Here is a 19,710-nt window from a genome sequence, read left to right as displayed (position 1 = left end):
TCAATGCTATTCTTGCTTTCTAAAAATATTTTAAAGGGTTCCTTAATTTTCTACGTTCTGTAACAATTTATACAGCATTGGAATTATCTAATCTTTGAAGTTTTGATAGAATTCTCTGTGGAATCATCTGGATGTGATGCTTTTTTATTGGGTAGTTCTTTAATAACTCTCTCACTCTTTCTGTGTCTCTTTCTGTCTTTCTGCCTTTCCATTCTCTCTCTTTCTCTCTTTGTCATATGCAAATCATCTGTTTAAACTTTTTGTCTCTATTATAATCAAATTTGATAAATTATATTTTTCTGAGATATTATCTATTTCATCTAAGTTTTGGCATTTATCTGCATAAAGTTTTGCACAGTCTTCTCATAATATTTTAAATCCTTCTGTTTCAATTGCTGTTTTATCCTTGTTCTCACCCTTGTTCTTCAACCATTGTTACCACCTCTGTTTTAATCTTAGACCTACAGTTAAATATATTCAGTGCTGAAAATCAGTCCTTTTGCTCAAGTTTCTTCAATCACGTCTTGAGTGGGGTAAGCTTGTCCTGTAATTGATTTTGCAGGAAGGACTCATACAGTATTCCTGGAGTTCTTACAGGATTAAACAGTTTCTATAGACTTGACACTTGAAAAACAGTTTTGCTGATGTAACACCCGTAGCTCACACTTTCTTTCCTTGAGTTATTGGAACAAAGGTCCCACCTTTGTCTTGGTTTCAACGTCCTTGTCTAGAATTTTGATGTCATCAGATTTTCTTTCATTGATATGTGACTTTGTCTTTTTGCACGAATATTCCAAGGATAATTTTCTTTATGCTTAAAGAAAGATATTGAAGCTAAACATTAAAGGGCATATTTTTTTCAGTATATGGTGATCTCTTCAATTACATAGCTTCGGGACTTCTTTGTTTCTGAATTTTTTTGAATTATGGTTTAAAATATTTTCAATTATTTTATTTTAGTCTTTAACATCTCCAACTATGCCTGTCTTTTATCTTCTTTGCCTATATTGATCAATTTCTCTCTGAACATTTTGTTTCTTTCATTATTTCAATTTTGGTTTGTCTTAGTTGTTAGAATGCCTTTCCTAAATCTTCCTTATTAACTTTGACGTTTAAGCTTTTCTCTCTTGGACACTCTGTAATGTAGCTAATATTAACACATGTTAATATTTATCTTAATATTGAAAACTTATTTTCAGAGTGAATGAACTTAGATGTCCATTTCTGTTCTAAATTTTGGAATTTATAATTCAAAGTTTTTTAATGCCAGTTTTTACTTAAGCTTGTTTAATTCAGTTTGGAGTGTTGTGTTAAAGGTTTTACTTTAATTATTTAGTTAATTAATTAATTTCCTTGTTAGCTCTTTTATTAGAGAGAATTTTTATCAGTTGAGATGTTTTGATTCTCCTTTTCTTGTTTTCTTTTTATATTAGGTCCATATGGAAGTACTCTGCAATTTTTAGTTGATTCAGTATTTGAAAAAAATTATTCTGGATTGGCAATAACAAATGTCTACATACAAGACTTTCAGATGGCTAATTAGGTTTCTCTGTTCAAGAGTTCTCTCTTCTGTTAATATTTTGAAGTGCAGTTTATTTAATGGATACTACTCTTTTCAGGGAAAGAGGCTTTGATTTGTCTTCTCTTTTTATCATGTCTTTTTTTCTTCCTTTGGAAAAATAAATTTTCTTTTTCTTTTACATCTTGCCCTTCACCATGAAGTCTCAAATGTGTGCCTCCTGCTTCCCTATGTGCTCTTCTCCCTCAGAAGTAGTGATACAAAATGAAAGGAGTAAAATAAAAATTATACAAGGAAAGAAAAAGATAAGCAAAAACTGTTTAAAATACTTAAGAGAATATGCTACTTGGATAAAATTGATAGAATGATGAGTTTCAAATAACAGAGGACACAACTTAACACTGGCTTAAATATAGGTTGGATTTATTATCTCTCATTACAAAAAGGTGAAGTTGGGTTAATTCCGTGACTTATTGTTCTCAAAGGCACAGGTTACTTTACCCTTCACGTTGTCATATTGAATTTTGTTTTCACATTTGCCGTCTTATGGTCTAAATCACTTGGACAAGAATGTTCTTCTGTAAGAAATAGCAAAGGCCAGAAGAATGTCGTTTTCTTGAGGGAGTAAGGTAAACTTTCTCAGAACCTTAACTTCCCCCACTGCCACAAACCTGGTATTTTTCCTTCATGTCTCCTTGTCCAGATTTCATAAAATTATATATAAGTTTACCAAGATTTATTTTTAGATAAATAAATATTTTCTTGTCCTGGACCACCAGGTATTTAAACTCTGTGTTCTTTTAAAAAACACAAAAGGGGTATGAGACGATTGTTGATTAAACCACCAATTGTGTCTGACACAGATAATAAACATAACAAATTCCACTAAAACATAAGTGTATTTAATGGGAGATAAAATAATAAGAATATCCTAAGAATATGAAGGATAATAATCTTGAAAATATCTTAGAGTAAATTAAAATTATAGGATCATCTTAGAACAAGTATCTGAAAGATAATAATCTTAGAACATTCAGTAGAGTTCTTAATGATTTTTCTCTCTAGATTAGAGTAACTGTAGGACGTCTTTGGGAAGAAAGTCACAGCACAGAGAACTTAGCTCTCTAATTATTTCTAAAGATTCAACTCCTAAAATTTGAGATCTTACATTTGTGGACAGGCAATATCAATTACCAGTTAATGCTGATCCTTCTGGTTCTACAGACTTACAAAGCTGGTACCAAATTCTCCCCTTACGAAACATAGTGCCCAAGAAAGTATTAAAAATTATTTAACTGTATTCTTATTAGGGATCATATGAAGAGGCAAAGGAATTGAGCATTATTTTCTCCCCACTTCTCTTCCTCTTTTGGGAGAACTTGTCCGTTAGAAATCGTGCCTCCTTAGCCTTGATGACTGGGCCAGACGGAGTAATATGCAGCATGTTGACTGTACTTAATAATACTGTATTGCATATTTGAAAGTTGCTAATAAAGAACTTACAAGTCCGCACTACAAGAAAAAAAATTTGTAACTATGTATAATAATGGTTGTTAACTAGACTTATTGTGGTGATCATTTTGCAATATATACAAATATCAAACCACTGTGTTGTACACCTGAAACTAATATAAGTGTTATATGTCAATTATACCTCAATAAAAAAAAAAGAACACAATAACACAAAACAACATAAGAAAATGTAAGGTACAACATTCCATTAAGAAGAAAGGAAAATGAACTTATTTCCTCGTTTATGTAAAAAAATGCAGAAAGCTAAATATGACCACTATTTCCATGATAAATTTATTGTGGGAAATATCAAATTATACAATGATTTACACATTCTAATCTAAATTATTTTAGAAGTATTGGTGATCTATTATACTGAACCTTATTTACGTAAACACTATTTTGGCCATTATACAAATTATTTTTCAAGAAATCAACTTTTGAATACATACTATGTGTCCGTCACTGGGCTAAATTGCTCTGCATAGCTCCCTATTAAATAACTGCTAGTATTAATACTTTGTACAGGTGAGGAAACTGTGGCTTATGGAGTTTAAATAACTTCACCACTATAACACAGTTAGTGAATGGTATAGATGGGTTCTGAACCCATGTAATGGTCTTGTATGCTTAACAAATTGTCTTAGTCAGAGCAAGTAACATTATTAATTTAAATGTAACTATCTATAGAACTTGTTACCACAGTATTCTTTAGGTAGAGAACAGAACAGAAAGGGGTATACCACGTCTTCAATAGATAGGCCCAAACTTCATGCCATATTTAGGACTCGCCTAAGGAGATAACAAACTGATTATAATGAATTGTCTATACGGCCTTCTATGATCAGACTCAAGAGAAGTTTCTTTAGCCTTGCACCTATGAAATGAATTGTCAGTGGTGACTCCATTTTGTACCCTGGACTTCACCTTGTTAAAAATATGAAACTGTGCTGACCATGCTGACTTGCCAAAAAGGGAGTTATTTGCTGAGACAGAACTTTCTGAAGGACTGTCCAAAAACATACTTTTTCTGGTAGCAACCATATGCCCTTGAGTAAGCCAATAAACTGTAGCAGAAATTTACCCTCCTTAACAAACAATGGAGGGAACTGTTCTGGGCTCTCTTTCTTGCTAATAAAAAGTCTGGACTTTCCAGCTGCTGCTGGAACTGTGTTCCTTGAATTGCAATTCTAAGACCCCAAATAAATGCTACTCTTCTATTTTACAGTTTTTTTTAATAAGTTGGCATATTTGGTGTTAGAGATATGGGATGTGAAGCGACTTTCCACCTATTTCTGGGGCTGCTGTTGGTTTGGAGCAAGACCCCTGTGTGAGCCTCCTGTGCTCTGTCATCTCCCTGACAGCCTCAGGCCAGGTGAGTCCTCTCAGTTCTGAACCTCCACCTTGGTTGAGGTTCTGGCTTTTATCTGGGTGTCTTTTGGAACTAGTTTAAGAGAATTTACTTCCTCTTTTGGTGAGTCCATACTTGTAGCAGGAAGTATGCAGTCTATTGCTACAGGGATTCAGCTCTTTGGGGATCCCTGCTGGATTTATGTTAAAAAATTATGGGCCCTCTGCATATCAATTTTTAGAGAAATGGCACTGGTATACCAAGGATGATTTAAAACTTGCTTGGCCCCAATGGGGCTCTTTTGAAATATATAAATTAGTTTATTTGCATGCACAGTTAGAAAATAAGAGATCTAAAACTAAGCAAGTGGAACGGGAAGCTTATTTTGATTGGTATGTTGAAGTGTCCTGGGAAGTGCCCCATCCTGTTCAAAAGGCGGGGAAACGTGATTCCAGTGTTTTAGGCACTGTTGAACAAGAAGGCCTATCGTAGTAAAGAAGTTTTAGGGAATCCAAAGGCAAGATAGGTTCCACCTGGTCTATGGACCAGGATCTTGTGCCTTTCTGGAAATGGGTGAACTTTTGGATAATTTGGGATTGTAACAGCCATTCTGGAGAAACTTTCTTTTGGATAAGTCCACCTTAAGGGGCACCCTTAAAAGAGAGGATTCCAAACCTCTCAGAGACAATGGAATGCATTCTTCGATTCCTATGCAGAAGCTTCTAAAAGAAAAAATGACTTCAAAAACAGCTATAAAAGGGTCCTCACAGCATGCAAATAAAAAAAATCTTTAGTAAAAGTCTTTGGCCTTCTGAGCAGGTAAACTTTACTTAGTCCATCTGCCAGAAACACAATTTAGATTCAACTATTCTTTTGGGTTTTGTACCTGAGACATGGCTAAAAATTTTAAAGATCTTTGTGTCTCTCTGTATGTATATACATATGTGTGTGTATATATACATATATATGTATGTATATATGTATATATACACACACATATGTATGGTATTTTTCTACCTCTGGATGGTATTGCCAAAATTAAACATTTATATATATTAAGTATTCCTAAAATTCTCAGAAATATAGAAACTAACCCAAACGTCTTTCAAGTTCACCTTGTCTGAGATCAGGCATGTCTTTAGAGTTATCAATACTGAATGAAATACAAGCATACAAGTTTTTCTATCTGGGTTTACTAATCAAATAATTGTTTACTAGTCAAATAATTCTGTTACAGAATTTGTCAACAAGAAAAATAACTTAAGATGATGTTTAACTCTTTAATGTCTAATCCAAACATAACTGTTAAAAACAAGTGTTTAAATAAATGTAAATAAGATAAAAGCTTACACTAAGCTAAACTAAATAATGGATATCCATTAAATATCTAAATCATTTCCAGATAGGATAGTCACTGAGACATTGACTGCTAAACATACAGGGAAACAAACAATATTTGGGTCCACCAATAGACATGTTTTGTGCCACATTGAAAAGTTTGCTGTAAAGAGAAATATGCTTCTAGAAATTATGAAATTTGTTTATGGGTTTGCTAATCTACTACAGGATGCTAATAGATGAGCTTATAATATCTGATAGCTCACAATTTCATGCTTCCTAGTTTTCACTGGAAAGCAAAGAGTTAAAAAAGTTGGAAGAAGAGCTGAGAATATAAGGTGAACCAAAGAGAAAATGTCAGAACACTTAGAGTGATAAACATAAATTAACTCTGTGCAAACTGTGTGCACTGACGCTGATAGAGTGCAGGCAAAGCAGCAGGAGCCTCTGAAAGATGAGAAGCAATGGGATTCTCTTGAGAGCTTTTTCCTACTATGGAAGGATTCACTGTAACTTTTTATTTTTCAAACTATTGTCACAGACCATTGAGAAATTATGATTAATGTTTATTTAAACAGAACATGTACATGGTATCTACATTTATCAATATAGATAAATGGATAATACATATCTTCAACTTTATTTATAATTCATAGATAAATTTATTATAAATTTATTTATTATATATAAATAAAAGAAAATAATTTCATAAAATGCAAAATAGAAGGCACATATGGCATATATTAAGCATAGGAAATACATATCAGTTTGTTAAACTTTTATTTCAGATACTTATATGGTTTTATATATATAGGCAAATGCTGGACCATGATATACACTAGATTTCTTGCTGTGGAATGATTCAACATGTTTGAAAACCATTGCTCTTATACTACAGTAAATTGAGCAACAGAAAGGTCTGTGCAGCCAGATGGAGAGGCCAATGCAAGAACCACCACCCTTCCTGTCCTGTAGGCACACAAGGATAACTCCTCAAGGCCAGGCTGTAATCATTCTCTGACAGGCTCATACGCTGTTGCCTGTTTTTTCAGATTTACAGCCAGGCAACAATCTTTGTTCAAAAGAACTTCCCCCAGTTCTTATAACTACTTACAATGCTGGGAATTCTGGTGACGGCTTCCCAGATATTTATAGCCCTGCCATCAGTTTAGACGCTGTTGTTCCATCTTTCAAATCTTTATTCTGCCTACTCAACTTACAGCAGCCGTCTTCAGCAACAATGTGGGGATCTTGTTCTATCCGCCTGTTCTATCATGAACAGTGTAGCAGAGCAATGTCAGGATGAACCTATAGACCCAAGTGAATCTCGTTCTATAATATCCAAAAAGCATATGGCTTACTTTGTACTATGTGGAAGGAGTTTATATTCATTTAATGTAATGCATAGGCAATTATGCCACCCTCCAAGGTAAAATCTGTAATTATTCTGTAACAACTGCTTTGCTTCATTTCTTTTCTAGATACACTTTATAAGTTTTTGAAATTGAGAGAATGACTGTAAATGAAAAGTAAGCAAGAAAAGTAGGCTATGTATTTTCAGTGAAAGACGATATGAAGAATGAAGATGGAATTTTGTTGAAGGAAAAAGTAATTTTGTTCTAAAATAAAATGATTGTTCCAAAACAAACAAACAAAAAAGGACAAAACAAGACATAAAAAATTGTAGAAGACTGTGAAAAAGGAATCTTTAAAAAGAAATTTTAATGTGTGGTCAAGCTGGCTAAGATTAAAGTGAATTTATTGAAAAATAAATTTTAATATCAAAAGTACACTGGTGTAAAATTAAAATTCGGACATTAATTAAAAGTACAAAGAACAAAGTCCTTTATTAAAAGGACAAAGTCTTCTCAGATTATTGATCTGCTCTTAATAAGAAATTATAAAGAACGGGCCGGCCCGGTGGCACAAGCGATTAAGTGCGGGCGCTCCGCTGTGGCGGCCCGGGGTTCGCAGGTTCGGATCCCGGGCGCGCACTGACGCACCGCTTGTCAAGCCATGCTGTGGCGGCGTCCCATATAACGTAGAGGAAGATGGCCATGTATGTTAGCTCAGGGCCAATCTTCCTCGAGAAAAAAGGGGAGGATTGGCATCAGATGTTAGCTCAGGGCTGCTCCTCCTCACAAAAAAAAAAAGAAATTCTAAAGAAAGTTTCTTTATCTTTAACGTAATTTGCCTAGAAAACAAAGATTCTCTGTTTTGTCTTTATTAGGTCTTCGATTACTTAGAAAAGCTGAATTTTCTCAATATTAAAAGAACTGGGTTTTGGGTCCGGCCTGGTGGCGCAAGCGGTTAAGTGCACACGCTCCGCTGTGGGGCCCCGGGGTTCACCGGTTCGGATCCCCCGCGCACACTGACACACTGCTTGGCAAACGATGCTGCGGCGGCGGCCCATATAAAGTGGAGGAAGATGGGCATGGATGTTAGCCCAGGGCCAGTCTTCCTTAGCAAAAAAGAGGAGGATTGGCAGATGTTAGCATAGAGCTGATCTCCTCACAAAAAAAAAAAAAAAAAAAGAACTGGGTTTTGCTTAAAACTATGTAACCTTCTGCATTTTCCCTTAAAATCTTTTTGTTGCTTTGGTTAAATGGATAATTAAATATTGTTTCATAAAAATCTGTGAATCTTTTGGATTAAATGTTTTAAAACCTTTTGATATTTTTAACCAACATCCCTGAATCAAATTCTAAATACAGTCTTTTTGACCTGAGAGATATTAACCTAATTAGGTTTATTTGATATGTTAAATTACATGGGAAGTATCAAATAAGAAGTAATACTAAGCCTTCTTTACATCATATCTATGTAGGTACATATTGTTAGTGCTCCAGAAATGACACGAAATTCCTGGAAATCGGATGTGTCCTAATATAACATCATCAAACTCCAACTATTATCTTAAAATATTGCATGTCCCCAAAATAACCAAATTCCTTTGTCAATTGCATTATAATGACTGCTCATCAGATCTTTAATAATGGGCATTTTAGAGTCTTTTGTCATTTATAGACAGTTTTTGCTTTACTCTGATGGGCTTTGCCAAAGAACTGTGGCTGCAAAAGTGCTTCATCTTCAAAGAGATTCATAGAAAAGACTTTGACAAGTACTTTAGAGTACAGGTCTTTGATAACTTTGGGTTATCAAATCATAACACTGAACTGGGTGGGAATTTCTAAAATTCTAATGGGAAACTGATTGCTTTGATATTTTGTTTTCCAGATTTAAAGGACCCTCTTTTCTCCTCTCTTTTAAGCAAGCTATAACTTACAGCAATTTGGTAAAGTGTATCTTTGCAGCGAAGGTTGAAGCGTTTATCTTTTTCTCCATACCTGATCCCTCTAGAATTCTGAAATTCTTATTAAATATTCTTAGTTTCATGACAATATACATATTTGCATAAGTTCAATAAGAATCTGTTCTCCTTATAATGGGATGCTCAATGCACCTAGCCCCTACTTCCTTTGATCCACAGCTGATAAAAGGGGATATACGTCAATTTGGCAAAGGCTTAATCAAATCCATAGAGAATAATCACACTTTGGTAGAACAGTCTTTCCACAGTGCACTCCCGGGAGACTAAAACACCAGACATCATAATCTGCAGCCCAGAACTTTCCTGTAGACACTGGAAAAGACACCTTTAGAAAGACTCCCTCCAACCTCACTGGAAGGAAACTTATCAGCTACTGTTAACCAGCCCTTGTGTCACTAGACTCCAAGGTATAGACCCTTGGATTCATAAGTTACGTCTAAAGACACCACTAAACCCTGACTGGACCTGCACACCAACTGGTGACCTGAAAGTAAGATTTCCAGGAATTGAAGGAGACGACAGCTGAGTAGACAGCTTTCCCAAGATTCTGGACCAGTCCTGTACATTTTTTATACCCTTTCTCACTGAACAATTTGTTATTCCCTTCATACTTTTCTCTTTTTTAAAAAATTAAGGTCATATTGGTTTATAGCATTATATAAATTTCAGATATACATCATTATATTTCTACTTCTGTATAGACTGCATCGTGTTCACCACCAAAAGTCTGCTTGCCATCCGTCACCATACATATCTGCCCCTTTACCCCCATACTTTTCTCTTCATCATCCTATTGGGAGAACTCTTTTATCTATTCTTCTACATCATGAAAGCATATGACCTCCATTTGTAACTCGTATCTTTATACTCCTTCTTGTGGATCTCTTTACATAAAGTGAAGAATTTCAAGAATGGGTTAATGCTTGGCATCTTAACCTAGAAAGCATCCCACAGATCTTTGGAAGGCTGAAAATGAAGGATTGTTGGATTGAAGTATTTGGGCTATTATTTGTCCTGATAGGTATTTCAATGCTTTCTTCTCTAATGCACACAGTGGAATTCTTAGGTGGTGGTAAAACCCTATGAAATCAGAAGAACTCACTGCTGTTATATAGGTTATTGCCTTATGGATCGAACCTCTTACATAGTCGACATATCAAACCACCTTTCTTAAAGTTCTTCTTACAATGGCTTTTGTTATTAGGGTGATTTTCACTCTCAGGTTGGCCTTTTATTTTTCTTCATAATCCTCATTATTAACTGTCATACCTTATCACACTCTTTTTGTTCCTACCTTGCAGAAACTTTCTGATTCCCAAAATCTCACTGATTGTTGGATCTGTGCTAGAACAAATGTGCCTCCACAGCCCTGAGGACTGGGCCGTGACCCAAGAGATCACAGTTGCATGGCAACAGATAGTCAGACAAAATGTCTCTCTCCTGGGAATTTGAATTTGAGATCCAAAATCCCTAGTTGGCTATTCAGTCAATGAAGTCATATAACAGTGAGGTTTTGGTGACCTCATCATATGTGGTCACGTGCATGGAAAAGAAGAGCAAGCCAGTCTTCAGAGAAAGACAAAAATGAAGGAGACATGCACAGAGAAGAAGAGAGGAAAGTATGTAGTCTAAACGAGAGCGAGAGAGCTCCTGAGAGAGGCAAGGGCTTAGCCGTCTTTGCTTTTCAGGTCCTGGTTACAGTTCACTTAGAGTTGCCGAAACTTCTTGCCTCTCCTGTCTCCATTTTATTTTTATTTAAGTTAGTTTTGGAAGATTTCTAAATCCAACAATCCTGGCTTTAACAATATTCTCTTGCTATTGTTTCTATAGTATGTCTGAGAATCAATTTCAGAGTTTAAAGGATTCTAAGATATCATAATTTTATAGATGAGGAAGCCTAGAGAGGTTAAAAATATTACACAGATGACTGAAGATCCTGACTAAACCTAGGATTCCTGATTTTACAAACACCAGTGTTTTGTAGAAAATTAAAACAAAGATTTGGGAATAAATAGTCATTTTCTCCTAATACCACCTCATTTTCCAATAAAACTCTTCTAACAAACTATTAAGTTTAAAAAAAATTAATTTTGAAGGAAAACCAACTTACCGAAAATAGTGAGATATCTATTCCCTGTACCCAGATCTATCAGACATTTTGACATATTTGCTTCCTATATCTCTTTTTGAAAGATATAAAATAGTCAAAATCCAGTCAAAACTTTGTTTTAAAAGATAATTTTAGAGCACATAGTCTAGTATGTGTACTTTTATAAAGTACCCTCTACTACACTCAGACCCTTTACTAAACTCAGATATGATTATACAGTCTAATTGTTTTCTGAGTTTCCTAAATAGAGATGTTTAAAATATATTACCAACATTCATATGACTTTTTTTTTACTGAAAAAAAATTTATATTTACCTCAAACCTTAAAAAAAATGATACTGAATGCACTTAGCTGTACTTTACTAGCAACAAATTGAGGTATATCTTTACATTTTTATGTTTGTATAGTTTTGGAAAATAGTCTTTAGTTTCAGCTTTCTTTCCTTTTCTCATCTTGAGCCTTTGCTGGAAGTGACGTATCATTCAAAGGTAGTAGCAATCAGTATTCTTTCCATTCTTGTTAAAATATCAGCATTGTTCTATATTATATGGAGACTAAGACTATCAAGGGAGAATATTTAAAATACTGTGGCAATGAGTTTATATAGTAGTTATGTGACTATCAATATTCTTTCAAGGGATTTATGTTGTAATTCAAGATTACTTGAGCATGAGCATAATAAACTCTTAAAGTAGTAGCCAAATCTTCTCACGCAAGACTCTGAAAGACTCTTTCCAATTAAAAAAAAACTAATACTAATCAACTATAACGCCCCTGGAGGAATTCTACAGGGAATACGCAGTATTATTCCCTCAAATAATGAAAAATTTAAAGCAATGTATTTACTCATTTTCTTCCTTATTCACCCTAGTATATATATTTGTCAGAATATAAAAATTATGAAGTGTTATCAATCTGGTTGTTTTCTTCCTATTTGACTTATTTTAATTGTTTGCTTTTATCTATCAGCCACTTTTTATTTTGCTACCATTTGAGATAATTTCAAACTTAGAGCTGCAACATTAGCACAAAAACCTCCTATATACTACAGTACAGTTATAAAAATCAGAAATCTTAACATTGATATAATACTACTGTCTAATCCATACTCCACACTTAAATTTCTGTCGTAATAATGTTATTTGTAGCTACTTTTTACACCGCCCCCCTCCCCAGTCCAGAGTCCACTCCAGGATAACTCCTTATATTTAGTTGTCATATTTCTTTAGTTTTATTTAATGTGTAATTGTTCCTCAGAATTTCTTTGTACTTTACAACCTTGGGGTTTTTGAAGAGAACTGGCTAGTAACTTGGTAAAATATTGCTCAATTTGGGTTACCTTAGCTTATTAACTCTTTCAAATTACTAGAAATTCCTGTATTGAATTATATTGCAATGTACTTTTGGAAGTTGAATTATTTTTTCTCTAGATGCAAGTTGATCTACCTTAGTCATTTAGGGAGGACATTTATTGCACAGGTTGAGCATTCTGGCTTTGGAGTCAGACAGATTTAGATTTTATTCTACCTTTCCTGCAATTAGTTGTACTCATCTTTCCGAGCTTCAATTTCCTAATCTGTAAAATAGGGAAAAAGTTGCATAATAAAGGGGTTGTTGGAGGGATTAAATGAGATAACATATGCGAAGCATTTGGTAAAGTGCCTGGCATATAAGCAGAGCTCCATAAAAGACTGGACACATTATACATTTGCCAATGGAAAGTAACATGAAAAAACTGACAAGCTGGTTTAGTGGCATTAAATAATATTGCACCAATATTCAGGCAAAGAGGAAAGTGAGTTAAATTGCCTTTTTCATTTGAAGGCCTCTGAAGCATTCATGTTTCCAAGTTTCAGACATTAGGTTTTTTTAATGTGTCAGTTTTCAGTGTACAAGGCTTTATATTTAATTTTTCAAAGCAAAATGTCTCAGTTTATTTTAATTTTTTTTGAAATAATAATCATAGCTAAAGGAATTTCTTTCTGACAGTGTAGAATTTAAAACAAGAGTTTCCTAGTAATTTAGTCATTTGCAACTAATTTGTTTATATGCTATATATTACCTACCTGCTTATTTCTTACATAACAGTACTTTCTCAAGGTAGATCAAGAAAGTCCATTTAGCAATGATGTAGCTGAATTGACAATAAGAGTAATAGCTTTGATTTGGGCTGTGGGAATATGGGTTCAATTGGAGAAGGATGCATGCGAAAGAGGCAAAAATACACATTTTTAGCTTATTGCTTGATGCAAGATTGATGTGAATTATCTTGACCTAAGCTGTGTCTTGTCTTTGGAACCATTCCTTCTGGTCATTTATTCTACTTTCTGGCGATCCTCCGTCCCAGGGGTCTTAAGCTTATAACAACATAACAGTTTTGTTATAGCTTTTCCTGCCCTGCCATATTCACATACACCTTTCCTTTCTTCTTGGGTGAAGAACTCAGATATTTTTAGGGAAAGTTACTGCATCAGTAAGGCATTTTGGATTCTTTGCTAGATGATGAAAAAAAATTTATTTAAAACGTTCATAGATATTTACATTTTAAATAATATATGTGATAAATAAATAAATAATTGGCTATTTTCTAGGCTTTGTGTTTGAGAGAGAGTTTTTGACAAGTTTGGGCCAACTTGTGTTCTGCAATAGTGTTCTGTGGGCTCTATTGTCTCTAAGTTGATACCGCCCTTCATGCCTTCTTAACTTTCTCTAGTTTTGAAGATTTAAGTATTGTTAGTGTATTTAGCCACAGTACTCAGGTCAAGGCCAGAGGCAGGAAGATCGGAAGCATGAATCAACTCATCAAAGGATGGGCTGCCTGCCTGGAGAAAACACTGGAGTGTGATGTGGGACTTTTAGACAGGCAGAGGGCTCTGACACCCAGGCACTCTCTGGCTGGAACGTGCCTGTGGCAATTTTGCACTGGTTAATTTCAACTGAACAGAATTTTCATTTTAGTCAAAAATAGGGAGGCTTGAATTAAATATATCTAAGTTTGTTATGACCTCTGTGAATAGGAATAAAGAAGATAAAAGCAAAAAACAAAAAAAAATTTAAAAAGAAAATGATTTAAGACATCATCTTAAACATGAGTAGATAGGGTGACTGCATGCTTTTGTTTTATGAGCTTCTGGGCATTTGCTTTTCTCTTAAGTTACATTTTTGCTTTATATACACAGTGTTACTAATTTCTCATGTCTTGGCAACAGCTAGAAAGTCACATTTGAAAAATTATTTAAACAGCTTACCATTTTGATGTCATCTCCTTATAATATTTAGAAATCAGTTTTTTCTCCTGTAGGACACAATTACAATTTTCTAATATCAGTGTACCTTATTTCTTACATTTTAGGAGCTCTCTTTCTTTGGAATTGAGACTTGACATTCAGATACATTAACAATTAAGTGGCCAGGACATTTGAAAGAAATTGGAGGTTAGCGCAGAAGTGCCCTTCTACTGGGGAGGCATTCATGTATCAGAGACATTCTCTTGAATTTATGTAAAAGTTAGAAACACAGTATTGTTATTTAAATAATTTTCCCACATAATAATTCCGTTAAAAGTTGTAATTGCTTTAAATTTTACTACTGATTGTAGTCATTTGTGTGATTGTGTCTATGATTGATGCATTTTAATGTTGCAATTGTCTGGCAATTTTCCATGATTATATCCATGACTGGTATTCTTTATGGTGCAATTGTGTGGTAACAGTCTGATTATATTGCTATTAAGGTTTTTACATAACTTTCTCTCAGGACACATTTGAAGAATAGAGGCTTTATTTTCAAGAGTATAGGCTCCCGCGTAAAGCAAATCAGTTCACCTGGCTTGGTGAATTGTCTTTTCATCAAGTCAATAGGCTGAATGATTTTCAGAAGAAAACCACCACTTTCACTTTTCATATTATAATATTGAGAATGTTATTTAGAAATTTATATTACTAAAATTCGTAACTTCTTAATATGCAATCAGAAAAAGCTGTGATAACAAAGACTGAAAAGAAGTGACCAGAACATTTGGGAAAAATCTAGCAAAGAGCAGCATTAAGAAGGCCAAGAGAAGAAAGGGGAATTAATCAGATGGCACAGAGGGAGATCAGGTGAAGAAAGTACTTAGACACGTCTACTGAATCTGGCACTAGAGACAATAACCTTGACCTCACTGAGACCAGATTCTGTGGACTGTGGGGAAAGAAGCCAGGAGTAAATGTAATTAGGAATCAACGGGAGATAAAGAAAGTCACACAATGTGAGAAGACAATGTTTTTCTCGGGGACAAATGTGAAGAAAGGAAAAAGATAGGATAATATACATAGGAAAATAAAAAAAAATGCTGGGAGGTTTTCTTTTTAACACAGAAGAGATAATTATACACTGAAGGTAAAAAAATAAAAGAAAGAAAGATACTGAGGAAAAAGGTCTCTGAGGAGGTTCAAAGTTCTATTAAGTTCAAAGTAAACTGAACAGATAACTTGGCCCTTCTTTCAGTGAGATATGAAAGAAGGAGGGAAAGTGGTATATGAAGATCAGTTCATTTGTGGGTGGAGGTAGAGGTTGAGTGAATTTCTGCTACTTGGCTTTTGTCTTTGCTGTAACTTAAAAAGATACATTTTCTCTATCAAAGACGGGCATGGAGGTGCGCATGAGCATGGGGACAAAATGGAGAAATAGAGAAAAATGTCTAAGAGTTGGAGACTCTGCCACGTAGAAGGGCTGATGGAGTTGACAGACGAGAACAAATAGAAGGATTGTTGAGTGAACTTGAACAGAGAAAACTTATTTGGTACAGAGGTATGATTTTTCCCAGCAGTGCTTAATGGTCTGCATATCAAAGCAGGAGAGCAAATGTTTGGAGTGATTTCCTGATAGTGATGTACAGATCCAGTGTAGTGGGAGGACAAGAAAACAAAGCAGTTGTGGGTTGCGGGTGGAGAGTATTTGAAAGTGATGGACCACAGGTTCAACAAGGGACAAAAGTGCAGTCACTAGGAGGCTGATGACACAGTATACGAAATGGCTCATGCTCTGGGGTCTTGATGAAATGCAATAATTTGTACAGTGAGAATATGAAAGTAAAAATGCTTAAACGGTAAATGTTTTTCAGTAAGAAAATAGGATTTTAGATTGAAAGATTTTGAAATACTGTTATTTGGCAGGAAGACAAGAGAATTGATTTTAAGATCAACAGCATTGTTCATAATGATTTTAATTAGCTTATTTATTCTTTTGAAAATTAAAGTCAGAGCTATAACTGACTAATTCATCTTGTCGTTCTCAACACTGCCTCTTTTTTGAGGGAGATATTTCTTTGATCAACACATCTCTGGCAGCGATCTGCAGCCTCCGTTTAAAATCACTAATTTCCATCAACAAGTGAGGTTAGAACTGTGCTGTCTAGGATGGCAGCCACTAAGCACACGAAGCTGTTGAGCACTTAAATATGGGTAGAGCTATGGAGGAAGTGAATTCTAAATTTTATTTAATTTTAACTTAAAAACTGAAGCACCTAAAACATTTTTTCTTTCATAAATCTTTATTGCTTTAGTGGGACTACATTTCACCTTAACCACTGCATCAACATTATTGTGTTGTAGTGAATATGACAGGTATATCATTAATAATTTTTATATTGATTAAACGTGTAAATGATAATATTTTGGATACATTGGGTTAAATAAAAATATATTATTGAAACTAATTTCATCTGTTTCATTTCTACGGTTTAAAATTTGGCTACAAAAAGGTGAAAATCACATATGTGGCTTGTTATATTTCTATTGGACAGAACCAGTTTAGAGTTTCTTTGATTGTAGCTGTCTTTTCGAAACTAAAAATAATAAAAATTTCTTTGTTAAAATTAAAAATATTTAGAGAGAGAATATGTTCGTACCTTTTCCTTTATGTACAGGAAAACCAACATTCTGAAAAGTAGAACCGACAAGATGGTGGAAGTAGAGCCGAAGAAGAAGCGGACCTTCTGCAAATGCACCTACCGCGGGGCGGCTCTCGCCCAGCCGGGGGACACATTCTAGGAGCAGCTGGAGCAGCGGGTGCAGCCGCAGCCACTAAACCCGCCCTGCCGTGGAGGCGGCTCTTCCGCTGACGCGCCTGCGCGAGCCCAGGAAGGAGGCGCTGCCGGGGAGAGGCCTGAGGTGCTGAAGATGCACCTGGAGACATGGTCGTCCTGCTGGATATGGTGGGCGTCTACAATGGCAAGACCTTCAGCCAGGTAGAATCCTAGCGAGAGATGACTGGCCACTACCTAGGTGCGTTCTCATCACCTACAGGCCCGGGAACCATGGCCAGCCAGGCACCGGGGCCACCCACACCTCCCACTTCATCTCACTCAGGTGGCCTGCTTGGCCAATAAAGGCACAGAGTTCCTTCCTTCCTTCCTTCCTTCCTTCCTTCCTTCCTCCCTCCCTCCCCTTCTCTTCCCCTTCCTTCCTTCCTTCCTTCCTTCCTTCCTTCCTTCCTCCCTCCCTCCCTCCCTCCTTCCCTCCCCTCCCCTCCCCTCCCCTTCCCTTCCTTCCTTTCTTCTTTCATGGTTTTTACAAATATTTTGTTTATTTTAATGAAGGTGGTACAGACAATGTCTATTTAAAACCCATATCCCAGGCCAAAAAGTGCAAGGAAAATAAACAAGAGCCATGTTCTGTTCTGTACACTTCTGTATCAATAACTTTATTAACTGGTAATGAAAATTAGAACTTTTCTGGGATCTTCTGACAAGATTTTTCTTCAATCTTTAAAATGCCTTCTCTTCAGTGAAGCTAGCTTTGGAGTTAGTCATTACTCTTGCCGTATCTGTTATCTCGACCCCAACCTGATATTCCTCTTTTTTGGTCCAGACCTTCAGGTTTTAAAATTTGAGAATATTCTGCCATCTCCTTGTTTTTCTTGCCAAGTTTTACTAATGTATTTGGGAGACAAACTTCATTGCTTAGAATTATTATATATTAGTAGGAAAATGAAAATTAAGGCCATAGTGAGAAGCCAAATTTCCAATGTGTAGGGAAACCAATTGAGTCGGGCCTCGACATTCTGCAGGTTGCTTTCTCATTTTACCCCATATGCCCCATAGGACATTTGCTCATTCTTGGTGGGAGAGGAGAGACAAAGCAGGTTGAGAAGCTCCTAAAAGGCAGGGGAGTCAGGAGAGCTTTAAACAATTTTTCAGATCTGGAGAGACAAAAATTAGAATTTGGTTCTGCCAAAGCACCTGGATTTGAGGAACATCAAGATCCCAGAAAGAAGGGAGGCACGAGAAGTGAATCAAATATTCCAGTTTTTCCCTTGAGACATTGACTGTTTCCAAGCTTCTCAGTACAAGTGCTAAAATTCAGACGCCTCAGTCTCCTTGAACTCCCATCTTTGCTTATTTCTCCGTCCCTGCTCTGGGTTTGGAGAGCAAATGCCGTCAGTAAAAGGGAGAGATTTTAGTGTTTTCTTCTTTTGTTTTCTTCCTGAGGATCACAGCCCTGCATTGTGTGTTTTCCCGATATCTGAAAAGAGTTGTTTCATGCTTCCCAGTATTCTTGCTTTTTATGGTGAGACGGCAAGTCAAGGACCAAGGCACGTTCTGTCATAGTTAGAAGTAGAAATAATTTTTTTTTAAAGTTTTCATAATTAAAATAATTTCTTGCATGATGGTAGTAGAGCATCTTTAAAAGATTCTTGTGATTTCTTTAGATTATTTTATTTATTACCATAATCTTGGGTTACTTATAGTTATTGAAATTTGAGCTCCTAAACTTGAGATGATTTGTAAATCAACACAATATAAGTAGGCAAATTCAGATTAATTTAAGCATAAGGACAGCTTATCAATGAATATAAACCAATATTGTGAATAGAAGCATTTCAGAAAGATTTTTTTAGCATGTGGATCAGTTGCCCATCCTTATTTGCCATATTTTAATTTAAATATTGATTCAATATTTAATGGTTTAGTTTATTGCCATATTTTAATATAAGTATGTACATGTACATTTCTATATGCACATAACTCAGAACACAAAGTGCATGTGGTTCAAAAAAGGGTTACCTGGTGGTATTTGTACCACTCTTCCAGCCCCTAGCAGCATGATACCCAAAGAACGGGAATAATGTGTGTGAGGTGTGGGAACCAGTTTAGAATTACGGAAATTGTAGATTTAAGGTTCTTCACTAATTAAGCAAAGGTGGAGGAATTTGCCAGATATAAGAGAGTATAATGGAAATGGAGGAAACAAGAAATGGCAGGTATATTATTTTGTGAACTTTAAAATAAAATAGCCAGTTATCCTACCAGCAAAATGAGTTTATTCGAGAGTAGACAGAGGAATTGCAATTTGTTAAATGCAAACTATGGCAGACCACAGGCAAATCTAGAGAATAAGGGAGGGGAGCTTGCTTTTATAGAGAAGAAGAGGGGGTTGGGAGGGGCTGTTTTGAACAAAAATTCATTGGAGGAAAGTAAGAGTTTGGGGTGGAGATGGCTTCTCGTTGGCTGAGCTGTGAAGCTTCTCATTGGCTAGGCTGTTGCTGGGCAAGGAGAAAATCTTTC

The sequence above is a fragment of the Diceros bicornis genome, chromosome 37 (genome assembly GCF_020826845.1).
Source record: "Diceros bicornis minor isolate mBicDic1 chromosome 37, mDicBic1.mat.cur, whole genome shotgun sequence".
NCBI classification, from domain to species: domain Eukaryota; kingdom Metazoa; phylum Chordata; class Mammalia; order Perissodactyla; family Rhinocerotidae; genus Diceros; species Diceros bicornis.
The sequence above is the reverse complement of the archived record's forward strand: the minus strand, read 5'-3'. Positions refer to the sequence as shown.